The 12696-nt window shown below is 43.9% G+C and overlaps 1 protein-coding gene across 5 annotated transcripts in view; it reads left to right on the top strand.

Annotated features, from left to right (window-relative positions):
* ACACA (acetyl-CoA carboxylase alpha) overlaps positions 1-12696 on the top strand; it is a 289228-nt gene that overhangs the window by 34048 nt on the left and 242484 nt on the right. For 2 of the 5 annotated variants that reach the window (XM_055322873.1, XM_055322865.1), the window contains exon 5: positions 7780-7891. The exons of 1 other annotated variant lie outside the window; for it this stretch is intronic. The gene's annotated coding sequence lies outside the window, so the exon portion shown is untranslated. Of the gene's footprint in view, positions 1-7779; positions 7892-10797; positions 10932-12696 lie in introns of those variants that run through there. 2 more of the 5 variants (XM_055322881.1, XM_055322856.1) reach the window with 1 other exon arrangement.

The following is a 12696-nucleotide window of genomic DNA, read 5'->3' as shown; positions in this document are numbered from 1 at the left end:
CTGAGCCACCCAAGCGTCCCTCAAGGAAAAACTTAATGGGGAAACGGAATGGAACAGTGTGTTGCCTGAAGTGTGGAAGAAGTGCTGAGAATTCAGCCACAGTGCCTTTTACACTTTCATTCAATAGTAATGTAGGCCTACTGTGTCAGTGAGCCAGATCAAATCTTTGTTCACATAAAATGATGGGAAGCAGACAATTAATACAGTTGAAAATAAAATAGTGCAGAGGGGTAATGATAATACACGAATGCAAATACAAGATAATTGAGGCTATGATAGTTGTGAAGCAGCAAGCAGGTGATGAGGTGAAGGGCTACTGGCAGAGGTTACATTCACAGTGGTAGGGACAGCCTTCTCTGAGGTGGTGACATCAGAGGTAAAAAAAAAACAGGAGAGGGGATGGCATAGAAGCCAATAAAGAGTCTTTCAATGAAGGAATCAGTTGGTCAAATGTGGAGAAGTTGTGTATAATAAAGACAGTATCCGTGGATTTTGTGAGCAGTTCCAGCAGAGTGGTGGAAGCAAGAAATGTCTGAGAGGGAATTGGAGGTGAAAAAGTGTACATAACTTTTTCAAGATGTTTTGCTATGGAAAGAAACAGAGAAGCAAGGCCACTGAGTGGAGGGAACACAAGTGCCTCAGATCTTTATTGACCCAGAGCAACACTGTCTTATCCTCTTTTTCCCTGCTGCAATTGCCTGATTCTCTTAGCAGTGTAGGTGGGTAGGGCAGAATTAAGTGCTCCATTACTTTCCCTGAGTGTCATGAGTTTTGCTTACTATTTTCTTAACATGATTAATCAGTTTTTTTTTTAATTTTATAAATTAATTTTTATTGGTGTTCAATTTACCAACATACAGAATAACACCCAGTGCTCATCCAGTCAAGTGTACCCCTCAGTGCCCGTCACCCATTCACCCCCACCCCCCGCCCTCCTCCCCCTCCACCACCCCTAGTTCATTTCCCAGAGTTAGAAGTCTTTATGTTCTGTCTCCCTTTCTGATATTTCTCACACATTTCTTCTCCCTTCCCTTATATTCCCTTTCACTATTATTCATATTCCCCAAATGAATGAGAACATACACTGTTTGTCCTTCTCCGGTTACTGTGGCCAAGTTCAAAAAGGGTGTTGCCTGATTAATCAGTTTTTTTTAAAGATTTATTTATTTTTATTTATTTATTTATGAGAGAGAGAGAGAGAGAGAGAAAGAAGCAGAGACACAGGAGGAGAGAGAAGCAGGCTCCATGAGGGGAGCCCGACGCAGGACTCGATCCCGGGACTCCAGGATTGCGCCCCGGGCCAAAGGCAGGCGCTAAACTGCTGAGCCACCCAGGGATCCCCTTTCTTAACATGATTACATGATTCTCTGCTCCCTTAGGATATCAGACAAACCCTCCCACCCTCCACCCCCAATCTATTTGGAATATTCTGTAGATTAGTTCCTTCCTGGATGCTGATGCTACCTTACAGTGCTGCCCCCTTGGGGCAGGGATAGGAAAGGATCTAGGGCTCACCATTGTCATTCTAGGTCACAAGGTGGCAGAACTCACTCTTCCTAAATGCTTCAACAAAGATAAATTGGAAGAGTTTTATCAATTTTCAGGCCATTCCCTTTTCCTTTGTGTCTCAAAACCCCCAAAATCACCCTGCATATTTGTGTAGCTACGTTGTGGGATACAGAGAAGCAAGAGAGCTGCATTAACAAGGCAAAATATCTGGGTCTCTTTCTGTACTACTAGATATTTTGACTTTTTGTTTGTTTGTTTTGGGGTATTTATTTATTAATTTTTTAAATTAAATGATTAAATTATTAATTAATTAATTAATTATTGACTGGTTTTTGAAGTGTTTGGAGTACTTGTAGAGGAAAGGATTATTTCTCTTGAAATCCTTTTTTTTCTTCCTGATCTCCTTTACCTGCAGCAAAGGTTTCTAATTTAGGAGGAAAAAAAAAGCTATAACATAGGTGCATTTTCTGATGTGTGCAGATGAAAAATGTGACTCTGGAAGATAATTGGAGACTAGGACTGGATGGATCAATCAAGGTGGGTCTGTGGGAAGAGCACTTGACAAGAAGCAAAGAGGTTTACCTAGGTTCTAGATTAGACTCTGTAATTGACTGAATCACCTTGAGTAAATCACAAGTTCTCTGGCCTCTATTTCAGTTTCTTGAGATGGTTAGACAAGATCATTTTGAAGGCCTCTTATAGTTCTAAAATTATCTTAATGCCATGCTTTGCTCTCCTTTCTTTTAAAGGTACATGCTTGTTGGTTGGTTTCATTTAAATTCTTTTTTTTTAAACATTTTATTTTATTATTTATTCATGAGAGACATAGAGAGAGAGAGAGGCAGAGACACAGGCAGAGGGAGAAGCAGGCTCCATGCAGGGAGCCCGAGGTGGGACTCAATCCTGGGTCTCCAGGATCACGCCCTGGGCCGAAGGCAGGTGCCAAACTGCTGAGCCACCCAGGGATCCCCTCATTTAAATTCTTTTATTGTAGAATGTATCATACATATAGAAGAGTATATAGAACATAAGTACAGTTTTAATAATAATAATAGTAATAATAATGCGCACACTATGTAGTCATCACCCTAATGAAGAAATTGGACATCGCCATTGTCACAGAAGCTGTTTATCTTCTGATCACACTTCTTTCCCTCCTCCCAATCATTATTTACCCATGCTTTCTAAATATAGTGAATTATCTATATATCTATCATTTAAAATACTTTTTAAATTTTGCCTACTTTTGAACTTAAATAAATAGAATCACTTTTTTTGTATTTCAAAGTAAACTGTTATGTATAACAGAAAATGGATATACCTCTCTCTCTGACCCCTCCCAGTCACTACCTACCATCAGGAGTAACCATTATCCAAACTTGTACTGCCATAGATGAGTTTTGCCTATTTTTTTGAACTTTATGTAACAGGAAACATACTTTTTGTCTGGATTTTTTTTTTTTTTGCTCAACTATTTGTAAAACTCATCTGTATTTCATGTAGCAATATTTTTTTCATTCTCATTGTTTTCTAATACTCCATTGTACGAATGTCTCATAATTTTTTTCTTTATTTAAATTCAATTTGCCAACATACAGTAGAACACCCAGTGCTCATCACATTGTGTGCTCTCCTTAATGCCCATCACTCAGTTACTCCATCCCTCCACCCACCTCCCCTTCACAATTATGTATCCATTCTACTGCTGAGACACATGGGGCTGTTTACAGTTTGGGGCCATAATGAACATATGGCACATATGAAAGTTTCTCCAGAGTATAAATTCAGAAATGGAAATTGGATTATAGGGTAGACAGAGCTTTACTAACTAATGCCAAACTCTTTTCTAAGAGGTTGTCCCCATTTACACTTCCATCTGCAGTATATGAAAGTTCCTGTTGTCCTATATCCTTGCCAAAGAGGCCAAAGAGCCTTTTCAGTGTGGTACGAGCATGGGACTGAACAGGGCTCAGAGTGCCAGCCCTTCAGCTTTTTTCAGAAGCCTGGGTCACAGTCACTTCGCCTGTTTACTTGCTCCATCTAAATAAGGGTAAAGGATTCAAATTCTCTCTAGGTCTCTAATCATATGCTCAGTTATCTGGGACTATTGGCCTCGGGTGAGTGGGGTGGTGAATTGAATAACATAATCATTTTGGCGCCTGGGTGGCTCAGTGGTTGAGAATCTGCCTTTGGCTCAGGTTACGATCTTGGGGTCCTGGGATCGAGTCTCACATCAGGCTCTCCGTGGGCTCTCCTTCTGCCTGTGTGTCTGCCTCTCTCTTTGTGTCTCTCATGAATAAATAAATAAAATCTTAAAAAAAAATCATTCCTCAATGAAGTGAGCATCCATAGGATATTTTGTTCTTGTACTGAGCACTGTAGGAGATAGAAGGGGGCACAGAAGGGAGAGGGGAAGTGGTATTTTCAGTGTGCTTGTTATAGTCCAAGTTCTGTGTTAGAAACTTCACATTTTGTTTATAATATTTCATCCAAAACACAACATTATAAGGTAGCTATTATACCTCAGTTTTTTTTTTTTAAATTATTTTTTATTTATTTATTTATGATAGAGAGAGAGAGAGAGAGAGAGGCAGAGACACAGGCAGAGGGAGAAGCAGGCTCCATGCACCGGGAGCCCGACGTGGGATTCGATCCCGAGTCTCCAGGATCGCGCCCTGGGCCAAAGGCAGGCGCCAAACCGCTGCGCCACCCAGGGATCCCTATACCTCAGTTTTATAGACAAGGAAACTGAGGCTCAGTAAAGGGGGTCATTTGTTCAAGGTCACAGAACTAATTAGTGACAGTCAAGATTTAAAACCTGATCTATCTGATTAAAGAGCTCAGGCTCTTTACAATATAGAACAAATCCCTGGTGCTCTTGAGGTATTTTTGGCTTAGATTACCAGTTCTAAGAATCAGTTCTTCTCACTCTTGCTTGCCTATATTGACTGCCAAAACTATGCTCTTCAATTTATTATAGCCATCTCATTGATTGCTTGATTTTTTTTTAAATTTATTTCTTTATTTTAGAGGGTCGGCAGGGGCAGAGGGAGAGGGAGAATCCCAAGTTGACTCTCCACCAATGGGGCTCCATATCAGAACTCTGAAATCATGACCTGAGCAAGAAATTGTCAGCTACTCAACTGAGCTCCCAAGATGCCCCCCATTCATTGATTTAAACTACATTTTAGGGGTGCCTGGGTGGCTCAGTTGGTTACGTGTCTGCCTTTGGCTCAGGTCATGATCCCAGGGTCCTGGAATCAAGCCCCACATTGGGCTCCCTGCTCAACAGGGAGCTGCTTCTCCTTTTATCCCCTGCTCATGCTCTTTCTCACTACGTCTCTCTCTCTCTCTCTCTCTCTCTCTCTCTCTCTCAAATAAATAAATAAATAAATAAATAAAATCTTAAAAAAAATAAACTACATTTTATTTTCATTCAGTTTTGGTTTCCCTTATCCTTCTCTCTTCTTTTCCATTTTAATTAAAAATATTTGGCACATTGGAAGACAGCAGGTCCACTGATGAACAAGGCTTGTGTTGGGGACTTGGCTTTCTACCTGTTGGTCTGATGTGTTGACCAGAGGTCAGAGTAAAAAGGACAGGAATATTGTGAAGTCTTCTGTCCAAGTTATGATATAGTAAAACTTTAAGACTAAAGTAAGGGACAAAAGGAAGTTGAGTGATGGCTCATTTTCCCTTGAAAGTGGAGGCTAGATAAAAGTGGAGACTTGTTGTATTTTATTATTTATTGTGTTGCATCTAGAATAATACAATGGAGAGTAAGGGTATTTAGGGTAGATAGGTGGAGACTTAAACATGTAGCAGGAAAACACTGAGTCTGATATGTGAGGAGTAATGGAGACACTGGAAAAATCTGAAGAGAAGGTGAGGACAGGAGTAGAAAGTAAATTCATGGGAAGCATTTTCATTGGTTTGCAGGAGAGAGATGAGAAAAATAAAGCTGATCAATACAAAATGTCAAAATCCCAGCATTGAGCAAGACCTAAATGAATCATCTTGTCCATTTTCCTGCCTTTAGCTTAAAAGGACCCTTTAAACTTTCTCTAGCTGTTTAGTTTTGAGGGATGTGAAAAAAAAAGATATGGAGGTATTGTGGAAGAAGTGGCTAAGATTAGGTAACTACCAAATATGGATGGGGACTAGGTGTTCAGGATTGAATAACAAGGAGGGAGGAAGAACTGAAATGCCTTGTGAAAACCCAAGTACCCATGTGAAAACCCAAGTATCCATGTGAAAACATCATGGTGAGTCTCCACTATGAACTATGTCCTTCATTGTGTAATCCTACCTTTCATCATCAGGACCAGACTTATGAAGTGCCCTCCCTGAGGACATTTTCTGACCTTATGGTGTGAAGTTCCCTCAGGCACTTAACTCTGGACAAACCTGAATGGCTGACCAGAGCAAAGAAGCATAGTGTTCAGATAAGGCCTTTATGTCTTTTTCCCTTATCTCACAACTGGAGCCACAAAATTCTGGTCAAGGCACTGACTTTCTTGATGAAGTCTGTCCATCTATAAAGCAGCCAAGTATCCTACTGGCGTCTTTGCTTCTCAGAGGTGACATGAAGACGGATAAGCAGACATCAGTAACAGAGTGGCCTCTCAGGTACAGAGCTAATCTTCATTTCAGTCAGTGAAACACTTACTAATATCTATACCTAAGCCTACTATAAGATCTACAGAGGGGAGTACCAAACTGTAAGAAAATGCTCTCTGCCTTTAAGATTATTAAAATTCATTTGGAGAGCTAAAACCTACATACACACAAAAAATTATAGCCCAGTAAATGCTGAACAATGTAGTGGTGACCAGACTGGTGCAAGAATTCAGAGGAGAGAGAAATCAGTGGGAGCTGGAGAAGTAAGAGAGATCTTCGTAGAGAAAATGGGACTTCCAAGGACTAGAAAGATTCAGAAAATAAAAGGGAAGAAGGATGAGTTTGCTAGCATCAGCAAAGGTCAGAATAGGCATGGCAAGAGCTAGAAGGCAGGTTAGAGTATATGTTATCTGCTGGAGGCCAGTGGGAAATAACATCCCAGGGGTTCCTCTGTCTTCTCTTGGAAAGGTTGATCACTGACCTTGCTACTTAGGGAGTTTGGAATCATGGCCAACCACAGGGACAGGGTCTTCACCATTCTGTTCCTTATTAAGGTACTTTCTTTCCTCCCTTGGTTTAACTCTGGTCTGACCTGAGATTTTCATGTCTTAGAAGTGGAAGTATTTGAGGCATTGCTGTTTAACTGAGAGGGAACAATAATGATCAGCCCTAAATTACCGTTCTCAAGCTTTACGGTGAATAATTACTACTTTAGAAAGTCTGCAGTAGGGCTGGGAATCTGAATTTTTGACAAGCACCTAGTGATTCTTTTTTTATTTTTTTAATATTTATTTATTCATGAGAGATACAGAGAGAGGCAGAGACACAGGCAGAGGGAGGAAAAGCAGGCTCCATGCAGGGAGCCCAATGTGGGACTCGATCCTGGGACTCTGGGAACATATTCTGAGCCGAAGGCAGACGCTCAACTGCTGAGCCACCCAGGTGTCCCAAGCACCTAGTGATTCTGTTTCAGGTAGTGAGTGGACATTGAGAAACACTATCCTACACTAAAATAGAACTGACAATAAAGTGCCAAAATGGCTTGGACGTTGACACACGTGCTGTTTATGTATTTCAAAGCTTACTCATTTATTTTTATTTTATTTTTTTTAAGATTTTATTTATTCATGAGAGACAGAGAGACAGACAGACATAGGCAGAAGGAAAAGTAGGCTCCCCACCAGGAGCCTGATGTGGGACTCGATCCCAGGACCCCAGGTTCACAACCTGAGCTGGAGGCAGACACAACCATTGAGCCACCCAGGTGCCCCAGGGCTTACACATTTTTGAGAATGTATCCTCTTCTATATATCTATATATGGCTTTTGTAAAATCCACATGGCTATCATCTAAGGAGCAAGACATAGACACTGTATTGGTGTTTAGTTTTGTCTTCCTAACTAGATTGTAATCACCTTACAGAGACTGCTTGGAGTCTTCTTACTTTCCTCACAGTAGGGTGAGAAACCATTTTTAAGGCTGGAAAGTAGCTGGAATGCTCAGGATAAATCCCTGATACCTTCATATTAACCTTCCTGAAAAACCTGGAAGCCATTTGATATTTGGTAACTTGTATTCATTTTCTAGGGCTGCCATAATAAAGTACCACAAACTGCATGGCTTAAACAACAGATATTTATTTCTTCACAGTTCTGGAGGCTCTAAGTCCGAGATCAAGGTGTCTGCAGGGTTGGTCTCTTCTGAGGCTTCTCTCTTTGGCTTGTAAATGGCCATCTTCTCCAGCATAAGAGCCACAATCCTGGTAAGTGCTTCATCAATTGTGATTCACAGATGGTCTTCCCTCTATCTTTGTGTCCTAATCTCCTCTTCTTATAAGGACGCAAGTCATTTGGAATTAGGGCCTGTATTAATCACCCCACTTAAAATTTTAATTTCTGGGGATCCCTGGGTGGCTCAGCAGTTTAGTGCCTGCCTTCAGCCCAGGGCATGATCCTGGAGTCCCGGGATCGTGTCCCATGTCAGGCTCCCTGCATGGAGCCTGCTTCTCCTCTGCCTGTATCTCTGCCTCTCTCTCAACCCCTCTCTCTCTGTCTCTCATGAAAAAATAAATAAAATCTTTAAAAAATAAAATAAAATTTTAATTTCCTCCTCAAATACCCTCACATTTTGAGGCAGTGGGGGTTAGCATTTCAACATATGAATTTTGGAACACAATTTAGCCCCTTCTAGCCATCTAGTTTCAGCTTCTAGAAGTGTGCCACTCCATTCACTCTCTTCTCTTCCACCTGTTAGTCTTGTATAGTAAGTTTTCTCCACCCTTTGGCTCTCTTCCTCCGCTGCTACAGATCTATTGGCTTGTGTAGCAAGAACTCAGGGAACAGCTCTGAAGAGTTTATACTAGAGATGGGCAGGTTGTGGCATGCATCAAATAGCACAACACCGAGGAGCTGTTGAAATTGTAGATGTACTGTTTTAAAGACATAGTTGTCTACCCATTCATCTTAACGTTTGATAATAACTAGACCTTATGTAAGTGGTCTTGGGATACTCAAACTCATCCTTTGTTTTCTTCCACTGTAGTTCTTTCATCAGGCCTTTCCTTGTCTGGTTCTCCTCGGAGCTCAATTACCTCAAATATTCAGTGAGGACAAAAGCAGGATAAGGGCTTGCTAAAGTTTCACATAAGGACAGTTCCTGATAGTAACCCCCTGGTTTTGCAGTGTTCCTAAGGCTGATAAACAGCAACACCACTAAGAAAGAATCTTGGGGGCAAAGTTTCTTTTACCTAATAAGAAATAGGAAACATTTATGAAAAGTAAAAGAGGCAGCCTCAAGATTTTTAGTTCTTTCCAAAGTCATTTCCTTCATGCCAGCATAAAAGAGCACTATGAGGGAGAGGCGCAAAGCTTCTCTTTAACTGGAGCTCCCCCTCACCCCCCAGTCAGCCAAGTCAAACATTTTGTTAAACCAGGAAGTTATGCTCAATTATCTTTAAAAAGTTTTTATTAAAATTTTTTTTGTATCAAGTTTTTGCTTAAACTGTAGTTAATATATAGTGTAATATAGGAATCAGTAGAATTTACTAATTCATCACTGTTATGTAGCACCCAGTGCTCATCACACTAAGTGCCCTCCTTAATACCCATCACCCATTAGCCTATCCTCCACCCCCTGGAGCACCATTTAGCCCATCCTCCACCCACTGGAGCACCCACCTTCCCCTCCAGCAATATGCCCAGTTATCTTTAAAGTTCTAACTTTCCTATTTCTGTTCATTGACAGATGCATCCAATGACACAGTTATTGTGGAATATGGTTCACTGCTCTGTAAAATCCAAATCTTTCCAAATTTCTGTTTCCAGTCCCTGCTTAAGTAGGTTGGTAAACTCTTGGAGAAGCCACCACCTAGTGGTATTATGAGGAGTCCTAGGTGAATATTGTTCTTGTTGACCAGTCTTCCTATCTTTCTGCCTTAGCTTCTGCCCAAGAACTTCTGACCTCAGGTGTGTATTTCTACCATTTTTGCCTTCTGACATAGAACTTCTGCCCACCAAATCATTTACCATACCTCTCCGGACCTTTAGAACAAGACAGTGCAAAGATCAGGAAATTACTCTGGGTGTTTCATTAAATTCTTGTAAGGGGTTAAACTCACCCCATATTTCTGAAGTGCATTTTTCTCCAATTTTCTTTCTTTTCCAGCCGATAATTGTATTATATACTGGGACTCTTTCGTGTTAATATTACTTTTCAACAGCCACCGTGAATGTCTTGCTGTGAAGTAACTGGCAAAGCTAGAGAAATTGGTTGGCTTCTGTTCATTGACGTGGTGTAACCACAATGGAGTTTGGGAGGCATGTGTCAATCCGAGAAATCAGGAAATGACTGCCATCTATTTTCTCTGCTTAAGGTAGAAAGGACTCTTGTCCATCCCTTCTTACTGAGCTTCCTTTATTGAGGCTTTCCCTCAATGCTCCAGGATCCTGCACCTCAGAACCCTTTGGGGTAGGGTGCTTTGCGGCTGCTGAGCAAGCCAAGGGGCTGGTTGTGTTGTTCCAAAGCAGGAGTGAGTTAGCCTGTACTAACTTGGAAACCAGCCTGTGTGATCCTTGGCGTTTAAGGATGCAATATCTATCTCTTCAGGGGGATCTCTTCGATAGGGTCCCTCGAGGCCTACCCGGGTCAGTCCTCTCTGGTTCTGGACTCCCTTCCTGTGCTGCAAGCCCGCTGGCCCCTCACTTTCTGCAGCCCGGGCGCCTCTCTCTCTCTCCTGGGAGGTGCATGTGGGGCCATTTCCCTCATCTCCCTCTCCGCGGGGTGGGGGAAAAGGCCGGCTGGCTCCGTCCCCGCCCCCGGCAGAGGGGGCGGCGAAGGCCGAGACGGGGGCGCCGCGACCGCCCGGGTCCCGCCCGGGTCCCGCCCGCCCTCTCGCCGCTGGGCCCCGAATGGCAGAGCGGCGCTCGGACCATCCGCATCGCCTCACGTCGCCCCGCCCCGTGCCGCCCTCTCATTGGCTGTCGCCCGACCCCGGGGCCCGCGCCTCTCCTCGAGGCCGGCCAGACTGCGCCGCAGCCGCGAGCGGGGTCGGAGGTGAACGTCCCGGAGTAACCCCGACGTAGTCACCTCATGGAGCTCGCTCGCTGAGGTGGGAGGCAGGGGCGGGGCGGGGCGGGGGCGGGGCCGCCTCCCGTGAGGCCCCGCCCCTCCCCCGTGTGCCCGGCCGGCCTGGTGCTGCGCGCCTGTCAGCCATCGCCGGAGCTGCCGGCGTCTCCTCCCGCCTAGAACCGCCTCTGCTCAGGGGCTTCCCGGCGCCGCCGGACCCCGGACGCCTCCGCCCTGAGGTGAGGTGAGGGCCGCCCCAGAGCCTGTGATCCGGAATCTGGAGAGTCTGGGGCCCGGGGAGGGCAGCGGCAGCGGGGGGGGGGGGGGGCGCCTCCCATCTTCCGCCGGCACGCGGCCCGGGCTCACTCCCGTCCGGATCCGTGCGGGGCAGCCCAGTCCGCTCTGCAGCCCTGGGCCCTTGAGTTCCCCCTCCTGGGATAGCGGAGGGGACTGGGGTCTCGGGGTGGGAGCTGGGAGTTCAGACCCTGGAACTGGGAGTCGTACAGCCCAGGGCCTCCAAGGAGGGGCTGGGGTGTCTGCCTGGAGCTCGCCACCATCCCTCTCCCTAGCCTCGTCTTGGGCTGATTCCTTCCAGACCTCTCCAGTCCGACCCGGCGCCCGGGAGAGGGAGAAGACCCACGTGGGCGAGGGATGTTGAGGATTAGGTGCAGCTGCATTGAAAGTCGTCTTCCCCTCGCGGAGTGAGGTGTGGGGTGCAAGCGCCCTGGCTTCTGTTGCTCTTGCTGTGTCTTTGTGTTGTGGTGGGATCCAGGGCCAGGCGAGTTGTCCCTTGCCAGTTCCTGCCTCTGGATTTTATTATATTTTCTGTGAGGGACGTAGTAAATGTACATGTCTGTTTTTACTCTCCTTGCCGTTTGCTGTACTGATCAAGGGAAGCTATTGGATAGAACGTAGGAAAGTAGATGTGAAGCTAGTGATTTCAAGGGGAAATGTGTGTAAAGGTTCTGCCTGGGTCAACGCCAACATTATTTTGGGTTTGAAGACGGAGAAGTAAACACTAGTGGACACTTGGAATCAGCTGTAATTATCGGGGACTTCTGTAGGCCTTGTGGTTTTATAGAAGCATATAAAAATATAACTACTCAGGTTAAGGAAATACTTTAACTTCAGATGTTTTTTGTTTGAAGTTTAAGATGGAAATCAAAAGACCTGAGGGACACCCTGATTTTATCTATTTAAGCAGTGTTTCTGTAATTTCCCAGAGTGTGGAATAAACCTAATGACTTGGTCTTCAGTCTCAAATGTTTGTCCCCTTGAATCTCTTTTCATTCATTTTTTTTTTCTTTCAACCCAAAGTGCAGAGTGCAGATTGAGAAGCATGCTTGCTTCTATTATATATCTGTGCTGACAGGCACTTTTAAGGAAAGTATTGTTAAAAAAAAAAAAAAGTATTGTAGTCCCATAGAGTAGGACAGCATCTGCAGTGTTTAGGTAGGTGCCTACTTGCTACAAAGTAGCAAGTCTCTTCCCACTTCTTGTCTCAGTTTCCTCTTTTCTAATTACTGGAGGACTATTGTGAATCCAAGAGTAATTAACAAACATAGTGAAGCATCCTATGAAAGTTATCAAAGGCGTAGTATTAATTTATAGATTTGCCTCTGTTTACTTGTGTTGCAGAAGTTTTGTTTTTAAATTTTTTTTTTCAGTAATCTCTACATCCACTGTGGGATTTGAACCCACAACCTGGAGACCAAGAGTCACATGTTCCATGGACAGAGCCATCCAGGCATCCCAAAAGTTTTGTTTTGAATCACTAGTGCAGACATAGCAGAAATACGTCAAACATAAGATTTAGTTGTTTTTAGTTATTTTGTTTTTAATTTTTTTTTTTTTTTTAATGATAGTCACACACACAGAGAGAGAGAGAGAGAGAGGCAGAGACACAGGCAGAGGGAGAAGCAGGCTCCATGCACCGGGAGCCTGATGTGGGATTCGATCTCGGGTCTCCAGGATCGCACCCTGGGCCAAAGGCAGGCGCCAAAC

This window comes from Nyctereutes procyonoides, unplaced genomic scaffold, assembly GCF_905146905.1.
Source record: "Nyctereutes procyonoides isolate TBG_1078 unplaced genomic scaffold, NYPRO_anot_genome, whole genome shotgun sequence".
NCBI lineage: Eukaryota > Metazoa > Chordata > Mammalia > Carnivora > Canidae > Nyctereutes > Nyctereutes procyonoides.
This window is presented reverse-complemented; position numbering and strand designations above follow the sequence as displayed.